Source organism: Lactuca saligna, chromosome 8 (assembly GCF_052625555.1).
Source record: "Lactuca saligna cultivar CGN05327 chromosome 8, ASM5262555v1, whole genome shotgun sequence".
Classification (NCBI taxonomy): Eukaryota; Viridiplantae; Streptophyta; class Magnoliopsida; order Asterales; family Asteraceae; genus Lactuca; species Lactuca saligna.
In genome coordinates, this window is record NC_136424.1 from 162,591,602 (window position 1) to 162,606,963 (window position 15,362).

At 37.0% G+C, this 15,362-nt stretch overlaps 1 pseudogene across 1 annotated transcript; it reads left to right on the forward strand.

The window, feature by feature from the left end:
• The first annotated feature begins 1,242 nt into the window (after positions 1-1,242).
• On the forward strand, positions 1,243-4,772 carry LOC145011250 (protein ETHYLENE INSENSITIVE 3 pseudogene; annotated as a pseudogene). Its single transcript, XR_013664071.1, has 2 exons — positions 1,243-1,346; positions 3,017-4,772. The product of XR_013664071.1 is annotated as a protein ETHYLENE INSENSITIVE 3 pseudogene (transcript).
• The last annotated feature ends 10,590 nt before the right edge of the window (positions 4,773-15,362 follow it).

Sequence of the window (15,362 nt, forward strand, 5' to 3'; positions counted from 1 at the left end):
TCTCTCTCTCTCTCTCTCTCTCTCTATATATATATATATATATATATATATATATATATATATATATATATATATATATATATATATATATATAGAGGTTCAGGTTCATTTGAAACCATTCTAATTTTGTGAGATCGTGAGACCAAATCTAAAAATAATTTTAAAATGCAAAATAAATGGAAAAATCCAAAAATTCTTTTTTTAAATATTATTTTCGGAACTTGAATTAACTAAAAAAAATATTAAAAAATATAAAAAAAAATTTTAAAAAAAAAAATTCCGTTTTTTTTTTTAAAAAATACGTGAAATATTTTAAATAGAATATTACACTGACATATTCTAAAAATAATTTTAAAATGCAAAATAAATGGAAAAATCTAAAAAAAAAATTTTGAAATATTATTTTCGGAACTTGAATTAACTAAAAAAAATAAAAAATAAATAAAAAAAAATTCTATTTTTTTTGAAAAATACGTGAAATATTCTAAATAGAATATTACACTGTACATATTCTAAAAATAATTTTAAAATGCAAAATAAATGGAAAAATAAAAAAATTCTTTTTTTAAATATTATTTTCGGAACATGAATTAACTAAAAAAAAATAAAAAAAATAAAAAAATGCGTCTCACGGTCTCACAAAATATAGGTGGTCTCAAATGAACCTAACCCTCTATATATATATATATATATATATATATATATATATATATATATATATATATATATATATATATATATATATATATATATATATGATTTCCCTTCATATTTGTACTATTAGTGAGAAGTTAGAAATCTATAGTTGAATGGTGGAGTTTACTTTAGTCATAAAAAAAGATTTCTGATGTCCCTTATCATTAATAAGTTATAAATCCTAAATGAGATTGGAGGGACTATATATAGTTTCCTTATTCTAACATCGTTGTTATTTATCTTTCATCATTAACCTCAACTCTGATCTGTACGATTGTACAAAAATGACATTTATGTTATCAACCCTTCAACTTTTGCTTAAACCCTTCATGTCTATAAAAAGAAAATATCTAAAATATCATGATGCAATATTTACTTTAGAAATAAATTCATTGATTTTTATAACGGTTTTAATTTTTTTTTAATATAATAACCAAAATAGAAATAAAGCTAAAAGTATCTTTATACATAGTTATTTGTAATTTTATTCATTTTAAAACCACAAATATCATTAAATCATGATCCCCCCCCCCCCCCCCCCTCCACCTCTTGCCTTTATATACATCTAATTATTCTAATTTATACGCAGCATTTTCTCTTCGTCTTCAGATGCCTTCAAGCTAAGCAAAAACTTAAAACACATAAAGCTTGTGAGTTCTTTCATCTTTCTGTTTTTTTTTTTTTTTTTTTTTTTCTTGATATCCTTTTGATTCCGTGAATAAATTATCGTCTTTTTGATGGAACATGAAACCCTTGTGTTGATTTTAGTGTAATTTGACCTGGGGGTTTGTGATTGATTGTAAAATCTTTATGAATTTTGATGGATTGTTTGATTCCTTTAAGCTTCTTGTTATCTTATAGTTGTTTCTGTGGGATTTTGTGTTTCTTATTTGTTCCGTTAAAACAGGAAGAACAGAACTTTGTGGTGTGTTTGATCCATTTATAATAAAAAAAAAATGAAGTTATGAATTTAACTCAATAAAAAAAATATAATGTTTTGGTTTGGACTGAAATTTAGTCATCAGTTCGATCAAGTGCTAGGCTCATTTCTTTGAATAAATTTGTTAAAATGCTGGTTTTCTCTCACTTTTAAAATTGTTCAAGCCCTTACATTACGTAAAAATGATTTTTGTAAGGGACGATATTCTCATCAAATTCTACTATTAAATCTATATATTTTATCCTTGAACTTGGGATGTGACATATTTTACATATTCACTTTTGGTTGTTGTTGTTGTAGTATAAACTTTATAAAAATATTATTACAAAATTATAACCAAATAAATTATTTCTATATTATTAATTCGCAATGACTTGTTATTTTATTAAATCAACATTTGTAGAATAATAAAAATTATATTTATTTTATTGTATCGAAACATAAAGATTAAGTTCTATATTTATGATAATTAATATCAAATTTAATATTTAACATAATATTATAACTAATAATTATTACATTTAAAATATACCTAGTCATATTTAAAAAACTTGAAACTTGCAGGGCTAAAAATAACACATGAAACTTTAACAATATTTTAATATAAATGAATAGTATAACACAAAAATGGTGCAATAAATAGAATGAGGCGGGAGATGACTTTACGAGTTACACCATTTTGAAGTAAAAAAATTGGATTTGATGTTGGGTAATTGGGTTGGAGATGACCTAAGTTTTCATTGCAAACAAATCATATTTCTTTCCAAAATTCGGAAATAATAATATAAATGAATCTTGATAAAAATGTTAAGCACAAACCATGGTGTTTCCTTTGTATCTTTAGAAAATCAATTGTGGCTATTTGAATTTAGGGGGTTTTTGGATGTCTGTTTAAACTTTAAACCGAAGTTGGAACAATTATAAAAGGCTGAATGCAATTATGCAAGAAATATGAACTTATTTTTCATTTCTCTATGTATTATAGCATCCTACTTTCATTTCTTTCATTATACAGTTATACTTGCAATTTCTCTATGTATTATAGCCCGATTAATCGAGTTGATATTTCCATAACTTGGTCAAAAGTGCTTATTTTGGTGAAGTATATACTTTTTGGTAATTTTACAAGTGTTTTTCTTTATTTTGCTCTATATATGTTTACTTATGCACCAATGTTTCTCTTTTTTACAAATTTATGCAACAATGCACTTTTCTTTCTTATTTATGCCACTGAACCAATTATGCAACAGTGTAAAAACCAGAAACATTACTCTCTTAAAATCTCGTTCCTAAAATGAAACATTGCTTCAAAAACCTTGGAAGAAAGTGAAACTTTATTGCATAAATATGCATTTAACCCTTATTGACTGATTGTTTCAGGAGGATATCCGATTGAGATCATTGTTTAAAGATTTTAAATAAGAACCCAATATTGAATCTTGATTGCATTCATACGAATTTGCTGAATATGTCGATGATGTTTGAAGAAATTGGGTTTTGTGAAAGCTTCGATTTCTTATCTTCTCCTCCATTCGAGACTGAAACCATAACACAAGGGCCACCAATGGAAGACGATTACAGTGATGATGAAGAAACTGACATTGATGAGCTTGAAAAGAGAATGTGGGAGGACAAAATACTTTTAAGACGTTTAAAAGAGCAAAATAATTTAAAAAGAAGTATCAATGTCCAAAAACATCAGCAATCTCAAGAACAAGCTAGAAGAAAAAAAATGTCAAGGGCCCAAGATGGAATCTTGAAATATATGTTAAAAATGATGGAAGTTTGTAAAGCTCAGGGGTTCGTATACGGAATCATCCCAGAAAACGGTAAACCGGTGACCGGAGCTTCCGACAATCTCCGGCCATGGTGGAAAGAAAAAGTCCGGTTTGATAAAAACGGTCCTGCCGCCATCGCCAAACACCAGGCTGACAACTTCCCGGAGAGTTTAACGCCGCTGGTGGTGGTGTCAACACCACATACATTACAAGAGCTTCAAGACACCACACTTGGGTCGCTTTTGTCGGCTTTGATGCAGCATTGTGACCCGCCGCAGCGGCGGTTTCCGTTGGAGAAAGGTGTTGCGCCGCCATGGTGGCCGACCGGAGATGAGAAGTGGTGGGTGGAAGCAGGGATGACGAGGGAACCGCCGCCACCGTATAAGAAGCCGCATGATTTAAAAAAGGCGTGGAAAGTTAATGTTTTGATGGCAGTGATTAAGCATATGTCGCCGGAGATTGATAAGATTAGGAAACTTGTTAGGCAGTCGAAATGTTTACAAGATAAAATGACTGCTAAAGAAAGCGCCACGTGGATTGCGGTTGTTAATCAAGAGGAGGCGCTTTGCCGGAAGTTGTATCCCAACAGCTGTCCTCCGGGAAGCGGCGGCGGCGGCGGTGGGTGTTTTCCGATCAGTGATGTTGGTGGTTATGATGTTGAATGTGTGGCTGATGAGCCGATTCCGGTTGTTCTAGTTAAAGGGGAGATTGTTGACTCGTCTGAGAATTTTACTCTGAAAAGAAAACGACCATCCAGTAGCACCGATAACCACCACCTGCCGCCAGGGTTTCATGGCACATCTGCAAGAAACAACCACCAGATGAGCGGAAACCTAAACTTTCAAATGAACAATATTGAGAAAGTACCTGTGTTTGGTATGCCGTCGTTTGATCAAACTAAGCTCGCTGCACCACCACCGCCATACGGTGGTGGTGGTGGCAGCAGTGGTGGTGTTTTGGAGCTTGGACTTCCGGAAGATGGTCAAAAATTGATTTCTGATCTCATGGCATTCTATGAAACGAATCTTCAACAAACCAATGGAAGCTTCAACTGTGGGAATCTTGATCAAATCCAGCTCAATGACGGTTTCTTTGGACCAAATTCTGGTTTCGATTCCGGGAACAACCTGAATTTAAATGATAATAATACCTTGACTTCAGATTTAGGGCACAATCGTCATTTTCTCCTCAAGATGCGTCTATGTGGTACCTTTGAAGACCCGTATTACTAAAATACTAAGTTGCTATACTCGTGAGTACTATGAAACATTTAGGATTTTCGTTTCTGTTTCTTCTAGAATTGTGTTTGAACGATGTTTTATGTTATGGTTTTGTGAATGTTTATACTTGTTTGTGCATTTTATTACTGTTTTCTTTGGATGTATGGAATTTTTAATACTTGTAACTTTTAGCTTTTAAGAAAAATTTATAAAAAAAAAACTTTAAATCCAAAAGCTATTTAACTTTTAATACTCGTAGCTTTTAGCTTTTAAGAAAAACTTATTAAAAAAAAAAAACTTTAAATTCAAAAGCTATTTCAAGTAGCAGCTTTTAGCTTTCAAGAAAAACTTATAAAAAAAAAAAACTTTAAATCCAGTATTTCAAGTAACGCATAACAAAAACTATTTATAATTTTGCAAATCTACTAATTAAGTGTCTTTTTTTTTAAATCAATGGTTTTTTTTATTAAGTCTTTGTGTTGGATCGGTTTGTCCCGATAATTAATGGTGGTTCAGTCTTTGTTTGGAACAAAAGACAGTCTAAACTTGAATTAACGAGAATTAGAATTTTAAGATTTATTCTATAGTTTGATGAATTAGAATTGGAATTTGGTTTGATTTTGAAATTGTAGCTTTCAGGATCAAATTAAAACTATGGTAGAATCCAACTTGAACGAAGAACGGAACTTTCATTATGGATGATTTGACCATTTGGTATTCAAATTTGGTTTGTTTTCCTTTTAGATAAATTTAAGAAATAACTATTTATTTGTGTATCATAACAATTTTATTATGGTTAAAACTATGTTTAGGCCTTTGTGGAATAATTAGAAAAAAAATTCTAAAAAAATCCTAATATTTTACCATAGTTTACGAAAAAGTCTCAAACTAAAATTTATTTACGAAGAAACAAAAATTATCTGTAAAAATAACGATTTGACCATTTTTTCCGGTTTACCGGTTTCATCACTTACCGTGTTTAATTAAAGTCTCATTATTTCACCATAATGTACGAATAAGTCCCAAATTCAAATTAAGTGAAGATTTGACCATTTTCTCCATATAATACATTTAATCGGTTCCATTGTTGACCCGAACGCCTAATCATTAAATGAACTGATAAGATGAATATGATGAGTTATATAATGCTACATTTATCGTAAAATTTGATATCCATCTCATCGGATCATTTTTTATTATGTCTCCGGTTCAGCAATGAAACCGGTAAAATATGTGCTTTCGAGAAAAAATACGGTAAATGAGGTGATGAGATGAATATATTGGGTTACATAAGATTAGATAGACAATGATGAAGTTGTTTCCAGTTTATGTAATTAATGCAGTCTTCATTGGATGCATTTATATTCCAAAAATATACAGTATATCATGATTTCAAGTTTTATGATAAACATAACATTATATAACCCAACATATTCACCTTATAAGCTCATTTACTAACTAGACGGCCAAGTCAGCAATAAAATTGACAATATATATGTTACATGGAGAAAATGGTCAAATCATCAATTAATTTTAATTTGAGATTTATTCGTAAATTATGGTAAAATAATGAGACTTTAATAGAACCGAATACGTAGTGAAACCGATAAACCGGGAAAATGGTCAAATCGTCATTTTTACCGGTAATTCATGTTTTTTCATAAACAAATTTTGTGTAACGCCCGGGTTTTCAGGGCTAAGCATTTTTGTCAATGTAATAGTCTAGGTCAACTATTGTAACTCTTTTTGAAGTAATAAATATGAAATATTTGAGTATTATGTGAATTATGTGTGTTTATGTGTTTATTATTTAATTATAAATGTATAATTAATAAAGAATAAAAATGAGCGTCAAAATTAAAGTGTGAGATAATCCCGATATCTCTACATAAAGTTGTAGAATATGTCTCAAGGTTTCCGTGCATATAAAGAATGCCGAAATCCGAGCTATAACGAAGAAGTTATGGCCCGCCGAAGTTTTACGACAAAACCGGCACGATACCGGGAGACGTAAATAGTGAATTTACGATAGAAGACTTTTTAGCCTTAGCAATCTAAACAAAAGTCGTAGAATATGTTAAACTAAGAACATCGATAAAAAGAACGCCCAAATCTGACTTCGTATGAAGAAGTTATGATTTTTCTAAGATTCGGCTTAGCAGTGCACGGCCTGAAACTCGAATTTTAGTTCGAGCGGTTTTTGGCTTACGCAACGTAAATGAGAGTTGAAGATCTCATTAATAGGAAATCAACGGTAAAAAGACAGACAAAAACAAAGTCCGTATGCAGAAGTTATTAATTTTACGCAGACGTTTAACAGTATAATCTCCTTGTACTGTTAAATTTAAGATCGGTCGAGAATTAGCTGACGGTGTCAAAATGAAAGTTGTAGATCTTATTATTACCTACACGTGGATATAAAGAACGTCAAAAACGGAGGTCGTATGTGAAAGTTACGGATTTTAGAAGTCGGAAGTGTGCTGTGCGAAAATGGGTGATGTGGCACAATCTTGGCCATTGCTTTCTCCCCAAGGCTTGCCACCAGATGGTGACATGTGGCACCAAGTTCAGCCACATTTCACCCTATAAATACCACCTCTCCCACCCTCATTTTCTTCACACCTTTCCCATTCTTTCTTCTCTTTACTCTCTCTCTCTCTCTAGAACCTCTCTCTAGCCCCGAAATCCCCCGAAAAGCCTAGGGAACCTCCCTAGCACGAGGCGGAAGCCCCGGAGTGCTCGAAGGCTCTGAGAAGAAGAGCTTTTCGGCTCGGGAACGCTGCTCCAAGCAAAGCCCGGTTTTCTATAAAACCCGCTGTAAGTGAGCTACGCCTACGCTATTTTTAATATAACTTTTATTTAATTATAGTAACGTTATTAGGAACTTATAATAAATACTTGGGCTATTATTATGGGTTATATAAGTATTTTTTTTTGACGCTTATATAATAATAATAATATCTAGACTATTAATTAGTCTCGACGAATAATAAACTAAACTCTAGTGGTAATAATACTAGGTTTCGTCGAAGAAAAATTCTTTTTAAGAAGCGAAGCGCTGTCTGAGTTCGGAATCACCACCTTTTCCGGTGAGTGCATAGTTACCTTCAACTTACACATAGATATGAAGTATTTTATATAAATTACGTGCTATGTGTGCATATTATCTGAATACTTGCTATCTATGCTAGATGAACGTTGTTATACATGTTTTCAATGATTTAAACTGTATATGTATTTTATATCTACGAAAATGTTGGGGTAAAACATGGGTAGATGTAATAGGTGATGTGTGATAAAATGATGAGAGGCCTCGATGTTGTTGTTGTTGATCCAGTCATCTAGCGGAGTATAGATGACGACCACGGACTCTTCTAGACAGTCCAGTGGAACACTAGCAGGTTCGCAACCTGTAGGTGTTGTGAACGATGTGTTCACCGGTGTACTCCATCCCCCACATGGTTGCCTATTAGGACATTTATTGCTGAGGAATCCCCTTAGCAGTAGTGTTCGTCCTGATGATGATCCTTAGGCTAGGTCCCTTATGATAGGTGTTTAGGGACGTAAAGTGAGGATAACGGGAACGGGTAATCGGGTTATTGTTGATTGATGAAATTAATAAACTTATTTATTGTGGGTTGAAAACCCTATGTGCTCACCAGGCTCCCAAGCCTGACCCACTCAGTTTTATGTATTACAGGTAGTGGCGCTTGAGCATATATATGATGTTTGGACGAGGGATTACGGATATAGGCCTGTAGATATGAAATAATGTAGTAAGGCTTGTATTGTACTGTTTATGCTTTTGATCTGTACGAACATGACATCCCGAGTCTTTTAATGAAATACATTTCTATGGAAATGCTTTTGATAAATCTTTATCATGTTATTGTTTTGGGACAAATTCCGCAACACTTTTATTTAAAATGTTACTCTGATTTTTAAACAAAGCATAAACAAACCGGTCTTTTCTGGCCGTGATTTTGGGGATGTCACAGTTGGTATCAGAGCATTAGTTTAAGCGAACTAGGAATTTGTAGGATTTCTAGACTTAAACTTAGAATGCTAAGCGATGATTGTGAGGTGTGAGCACTAGCTTATTTTAGGAATTGTGCCTAAAATGCTTTTATGTGCTAAATGCTTTATGCATGATATGCTGTTATTTTGTTCGGATCTATGGTCTGTTGCCGACCGGATCTGGAAACCTTATGTGTTTAGGATTCTAAACGTACGACTACGATATTAGAACTAGCATGTAAACGTTTCGGAGTGATAAGGACGATTTAAAACGTCTCTCCTAAATAAAGATCTAAATCCACCTTATTCGGTATATAGATCAAGATGGTAAGGACCCGTAGCGGAAACGTAAACGCAAATGGGAACGGACACCAACCCCCCGTGATCGAGCAAATACCAGTTGTGGAAGCCGCTGCCGGACCAATAACGATGGCCGGAGTGCAAGCGATGATCAAGGAAATGTTGGATCGTCAAATGGAGGAAACAAGGCGTTTGCTCCAGCAAAATCGAGAGGAAGCGACTATTCAGCTCGAACAGCCCGAGTTGAACGAAGGGCAGACTGAAGAAGGAAACTACAGTGGGACTATTGGTCAAGCCAACCCACCGATAGTTAGGCAAAACCACCAGGATGGAGGAAATGATGGACGTGGATGCAAATACAAGGATTTCATGGCATCCAAGCCACCGAGTCTATCCGGAAGCCCGACGCCGGTGGAAGTCATGAACTGGATCTCTGAGATGGAGACAATGTTTGAGAGTTGCGAGTGTAGCAATAGGCAGAAGACTGCTCTTGCAGTTCCTCTATTGAAATCTGGAGTACTAAGCTGGTGGAAGCTATTAGCTGATTCAATGCCCAAAGGTGAAGCAAGCAAAATGTCGTGGGAGGATTTTCTGGTACAGTTGAAGATGCAATACTGCTCTGAGCAGGATCTTCTGGAGATCAGCAACGAATTCCAGAATCTAAAGAAGGGAAGAATGAGCGTTACTGAATACGCTGCAAGCTTTACTGAGAAAATGAAGCTTGTTCCTCACCTCGTCCCAACTGAACTCTCCAAGGTTAACAAATTTGCCCTCGGATTACCAGCGGACTTTGGTCCAATGGTCAAGCAAACTACCACTCTAAAAGCTGCCATCTGGGCTGCTAAGAATGTGGAGACCCAGATACGAGAAAAGGGTCTGGAGAGAGCGGAAGTGGGAGAGAAACGGAAATTTGACGGATCCTCGAGGTCCGGTAAGAAAGGTAGATTCTCGAAGTCTAGTTCGAGAGGAGGAGGATCAGAAGCAAAGTGGTGTGACAAGTGCAAGAAGAAGCACTCTGGGAAGTGTGATGGAGGGGTCACTTGTTACAAATGCGGAAAGCCTGGGCACTATGCCAACGAATGCACTCTTAACCAGAAGGCCTGTTATGGGTGTAATGAAGAAGGGCACATTTTGAAGGACTGCCCGAAGAAGAAGGAGGCAGGAAGACCCAACATACCACCAAAGCCGAAGGCGAGAGCCTTCCAGATGACGCTCGAGGCTGCAAAGGAGGCAGCAGACGTCGCTTCAGGTACCTTTCTTGTAAATGGTTTGCCTGCAAATATACTGTTTGATTCCGGAGCCAACTACTCCTTTGTGTCGCATAAATTTAGTGCGAAATTAGCATTACCTGTAGAAAAACTTGATAACGCCCTAATTGTAGAAGTTGCCAGTGGCAAATTCGTACCTGTTAGTAATCGTATTAGGAACATCGTCATTGACCTAAACGGAAACGAATTCCATGAGGAACTATTACCCATAGAGTTAAACGGTTTCAACATCGTTTTGGGTATGGATTGGCTTAGCGCCAACGATGCCGAGATATTATGCCGAAAGAAGATAGTTAGGATAAACCCACCCGGAAAGGAATCATTTATGGTGTACGGGGACAAACGCAGAGTAAATTCTGGAATCATCTCCCTGATGAAAGCCAGGAAATGTTTGTCCAAAGGATGTGCATCATACTTGGCATTCGTAATTGATGCTAAGAAGGAAAAGAAAGAGGTGCAGAATATACCGGTTGTGTGCGATTATCCAGAAGTCTTTCCCGAAGATCTTCCCGGATTACCACCTGATAGGCAAGTAGAGTTTCGTATAGACTTATTACCAGGAACAACACCGATAGCAAAGGCACCTTACCGATTAGCACCAACGGAGATGAAGGAGCTCATGACGCAACTTCAGGAGCTGTTGGACAGCGGTTTCATTCGACCTAGTTCATCACCCTGGGGAGCTCCGGTGTTATTCGTGAAGAAGAAGGATGGAAGCATGAGGATGTGCATAGACTACCGAGAGCTGAATAAGGCAACGGTGAAGAACAAGTATCCATTGCCGAGGATTGATGACCTATTCGATCAGCTGCAAGGTTCGAGCTACTTCTCAAAGATCGATCTTAGGTCAGGATATCATCAGCTGAAAGTGAGAGAGCAGGATATTGAGAAGACTGCATTCAGAACAAGATATGGACACTACGAGTTCTTGGTTATGTCATTCGGACTAACCAATGCTCCCGCAGCATTCATGGATTTGATGAACAGGGTTTGTAAACCATTCCTCGATAAATCCGTGATAGTGTTCATCGACGACATTCTCATTTACTCGAAAAGCCAGGAGGAGCATGGCAAGCATCTACGAGAAGTGTTAGAGGTGTTAAAGAAGGAGAAGCTTTTTGCAAAGTTCTCCAAATGCGACTTTTGGATACGGGAAGTCCAATTCTTGGGTCATGTTGTTAACCAAGAAGGAATAATGGTTGACCCTGCCAAGATCGAAGCTGTAATGAAGTGGGAACGTCCGAAGAATCCCACGGAGATTCGAAGCTTTCTAGGATTAGCCGGATATTACCGACGATTTATCCAAGGCTTTTCTTCGATAGCTGCTCCATTAACAGCTTTGACCCATAAAGGAGCTACGTATACATGGAGTGAGAAACACGATGAGGCATTTGAGAAGCTAAAGAAGAAGTTATGTGAAGCACCAATACTTTCTCTACCCGATGGAGTCGAAGATTTCGCAGTATATAGTGATGCATCTGGAGTCGGGTTGGGTTGTGTTCTGACCCAAAGAGAAAAGGTGATAGCATACGCATCTCGACAATTGAAAGAGCACGAAAAGAACTACCCCACTCATGATCTGGAGTTGGCAGCAGTAGTATTTGCCTTAAAGATATGGAGGCATTACCTCTACGGCACGAAGTGCAAGCTCTTCACTGATCACAAGAGTCTCCAGTATCTCTTTAATCAGAAGGAGTTGAACATGAGGCAACGACGCTGGCTAGAACTTCTCAAGGACTACGACTGTGAGATACTTTACCACCCAGGTAAAGCAAATATTGTTGCTGATGCTCTCAGTCGGAAAGTCAATCTTGAAAGGAAAAGGCCAAGAGCGTTAAGAATTGAAGTCGTCTCGACGATTGTGGAAAGTATCAGGAAAGCCCAAGAAGAAGCCTTAGAAAAGAATGACCGAAAGGAAGAACGTTTGGGAAAAACGTTAGTGTTCGGTACGAACAGTCGAGGACTGAAGGTATTCCAAGATCGAATTTGGTACCTAAGACGGGAGGAATAAGAGATCTTCTAATGGAAGAAGCACACAAGACCATGTACTCGATTCATCCCGGTAGCACTAAAATGTATAGGGACCTAAAACCCTACTACTGGTGGCCGACGATGAAGCTCGATGTTGCAAAGTATGTGGCTGAGTGCGTAACATGTGCAAGAGTTAAGGCACAACATCAAAAACCGTATGGGAGTTTAGAACCCTTACCTGTACCCATGGGTAAATGGGAAGACATCACCATGGATTTTGTGACTAAACTGCCCAGAACGAAGAATGGTCACGACATGATTTGGGTAGTCGTGGATCGTTTCACCAAGAGTGCACACTTCATAGCCGCCAACGAGAAGTGGTCTATGGATAAGCTCGCAAATGCTTACGTGAAGGAAATTGTAAGACTTCACGGTGTCCCTCTTACGATTGTGTCAGATCGTGATAGTCGTTTCACGTCAAGGTTTTGGAGGAGTCTACAAGAGGAGTTGGGTACAAAGTTGTGTTTGAGTACTGCTTACCATCCGCAAACTGATGGTCAGAGTGAAAGAACGATTCAGACGTTGGAAGATATGCTGAGAGCATGTACCCTCGAATTCCAAGGGAATTGGGACGAACACTTACCTCTAGTAGAATTTTCCTACAACAATAGTTTTCACTCGAGCATCAAGATGGCTCCTTATCAAGCCTTGTATGGGCAGAAGTGTCGTACGCCGTCTTGTTGGCTTGAAGCCGGAGAGAAGCAGTTTATGGGCCCCGAGATAGTCCATGAGACTGCTGAGAAATTGAAGGTGATTAGGGAAAGAATGTTAGCAGCTCAGGATCGTCAGAAGAGCTATGCCGACAAGAAAAGACGACCGATAACCTTCGAAGTTGGGGATTCCGTTTTACTTAAAGTCTCACCGTGGAAGGGACTTATACGATTTGGGAAACGAGGAAAGTTGAGTCCAAGGTTTATTGGACCATTCAAAGTTCTTCAGAGAATTGGGAACCAAGCTTACAAGCTGGAATTGCCCGAAGAACTCAATGGTATTCATAACACCTTCCATGTGTGTTATTTGAGGAAATTCATGGGAGATGTTCCCGACATAATTCCAATCTCGGAATTAAGGATGGATGAGAATAAAAGGCTGATCGAAGAGCCTGAGGCAATTATTGACCGTAAGACTAAGAAGTTACGACGCAAGATGGTCGACTTGGTGCTAGTCCGATGGAAACATTCGAATGGGCCGAATCTCACTTGGGAAACAGAGGATGACATGATGAGTCGCTATCCACATCTGTTTGCTGATGCATGATTCCGGGACGGAATCATCCTAAGGGGGTGAGAATTGTAACGCCCGGGTTTTCAGGGCTAAGCATTTTTGTCAATGTAATAGTCTAGGTCAACTATTGTAACTCTTTTTGAAGTAATAAATATGAAATATTTGAGTATTATGTGAATTATGTGTGTTTATGTGTTTATTATTTAATTACAAATGTATAATTAATAAAGAATAAAAATGAGCGTCAAAATTAAAGTGTGAGATAATCCCGATATCTCTACATAAAGTTGTAGAATATGTCTCAAGGTTTCCGTGCATATAAAGAATGCCGAAATCCGAGCTATAACGAAGAAGTTATGGCCCGCCGAAGTTTTACGACAAAACCGGCACGATACCGGGAGACGTAAATAGTGAATTTACGATAGAAGACTTTTTAGCCTTAGCAATCTAAACAAAAGTCGTAGAATATGTTAAACTAAGAACATCGATAAAAAGAACGCCCAAATCTGACTTCGTATGAAGAAGTTATGATTTTTCTAAGATTCGGCTTAGCAGTGCACGGCCTGAAACTCGAATTTTAGTTCGAGCGGTTTTTGGCTTACGCAACGTAAATGAGAGTTGAAGATCTCATTAATAGGAAATCAACGGTAAAAAGACAGACAAAAACAAAGTCCGTATGCAGAAGTTATTAATTTTACGCAGACGTTTAACAGTATAATCTCCTTGTACTGTTAAATTTAAGATCGGTCGAGAATTAGCTGACGGTGTCAAAATGAAAGTTGTAGATCTTATTATTACCTACACGTGGATATAAAGAACGTCAAAAACGGAGGTCGTATGTGAAAGTTACGGATTTTAGAAGTCGGAAGTGTGCTGTGCGAAAATGGGTGATGTGGCACAATCTTGGCCATTGCTTTCTCCCCAAGGCTTGCCACCAGATGGTGACATGTGGCACCAAGTTCAGCCACATTTCACCCTATAAATACCACCTCTCCCACCCTCATTTTCTTCACACCTTTCCCATTCTTTCTTCTCTTTACTCTCTCTCTCTCTCTAGAACCTCTCTCTAGCCCCGAAATCCCCCGAAAAGCCTAGGGAACCTCCCTAGCACGAGGCGGAAGCCCCGGAGTGCTCGAAGGCTCTGAGAAGAAGAGCTTTTCGGCTCGGGAACGCTGCTCCAAGCAAAGCCCGGTTTTCTATAAAACCCGCTGTAAGTGAGCTACGCCTACGCTATTTTTAATATAACTTTTATTTAATTATAGTAACGTTATTAGGAACTTATAATAAATACTTGGGCTATTATTATGGGTTATATAAGTATTTTTTTTTGACGCTTATATAATAATAATAATATCTAGACTATTAATTAGTCTCGACGAATAATAAACTAAACTCTAGTGGTAATAATACTAGGTTTCGTCGAAGAAAAATTCTTTTTAAGAAGCGAAGCGCTGTCTGAGTTCGGAATCACCACCTTTTCCGGTGAGTGCATAGTTACCTTCAACTTACACATAGATATGAAGTATTTTATATAAATTACGTGCTATGTGTGCATATTATCTGAATACTTGCTATCTATGCTAGATGAACGTTGTTATACATGTTTTCAATGATTTAAACTGTATATGTATTTTATATCTACGAAAATGTTGGGGTAAAACATGGGTAGATGTAATAGGTGATGTGTGATAAAATGATGAGAGGCCTCGATGTTGTTGTTGTTGATCCAGTCATCTAGCGGAGTATAGATGACGACCACGGACTCTTCTAGACAGTCCAGTGGAACACTAGCAGGTTCGCAACCTGTAGGTGTTGTGAACGATGTGTTCACCGGTGTACTCCATCCCCCACATGGTTGCCTATTAGGACATTTATTGCTGAGGAATCC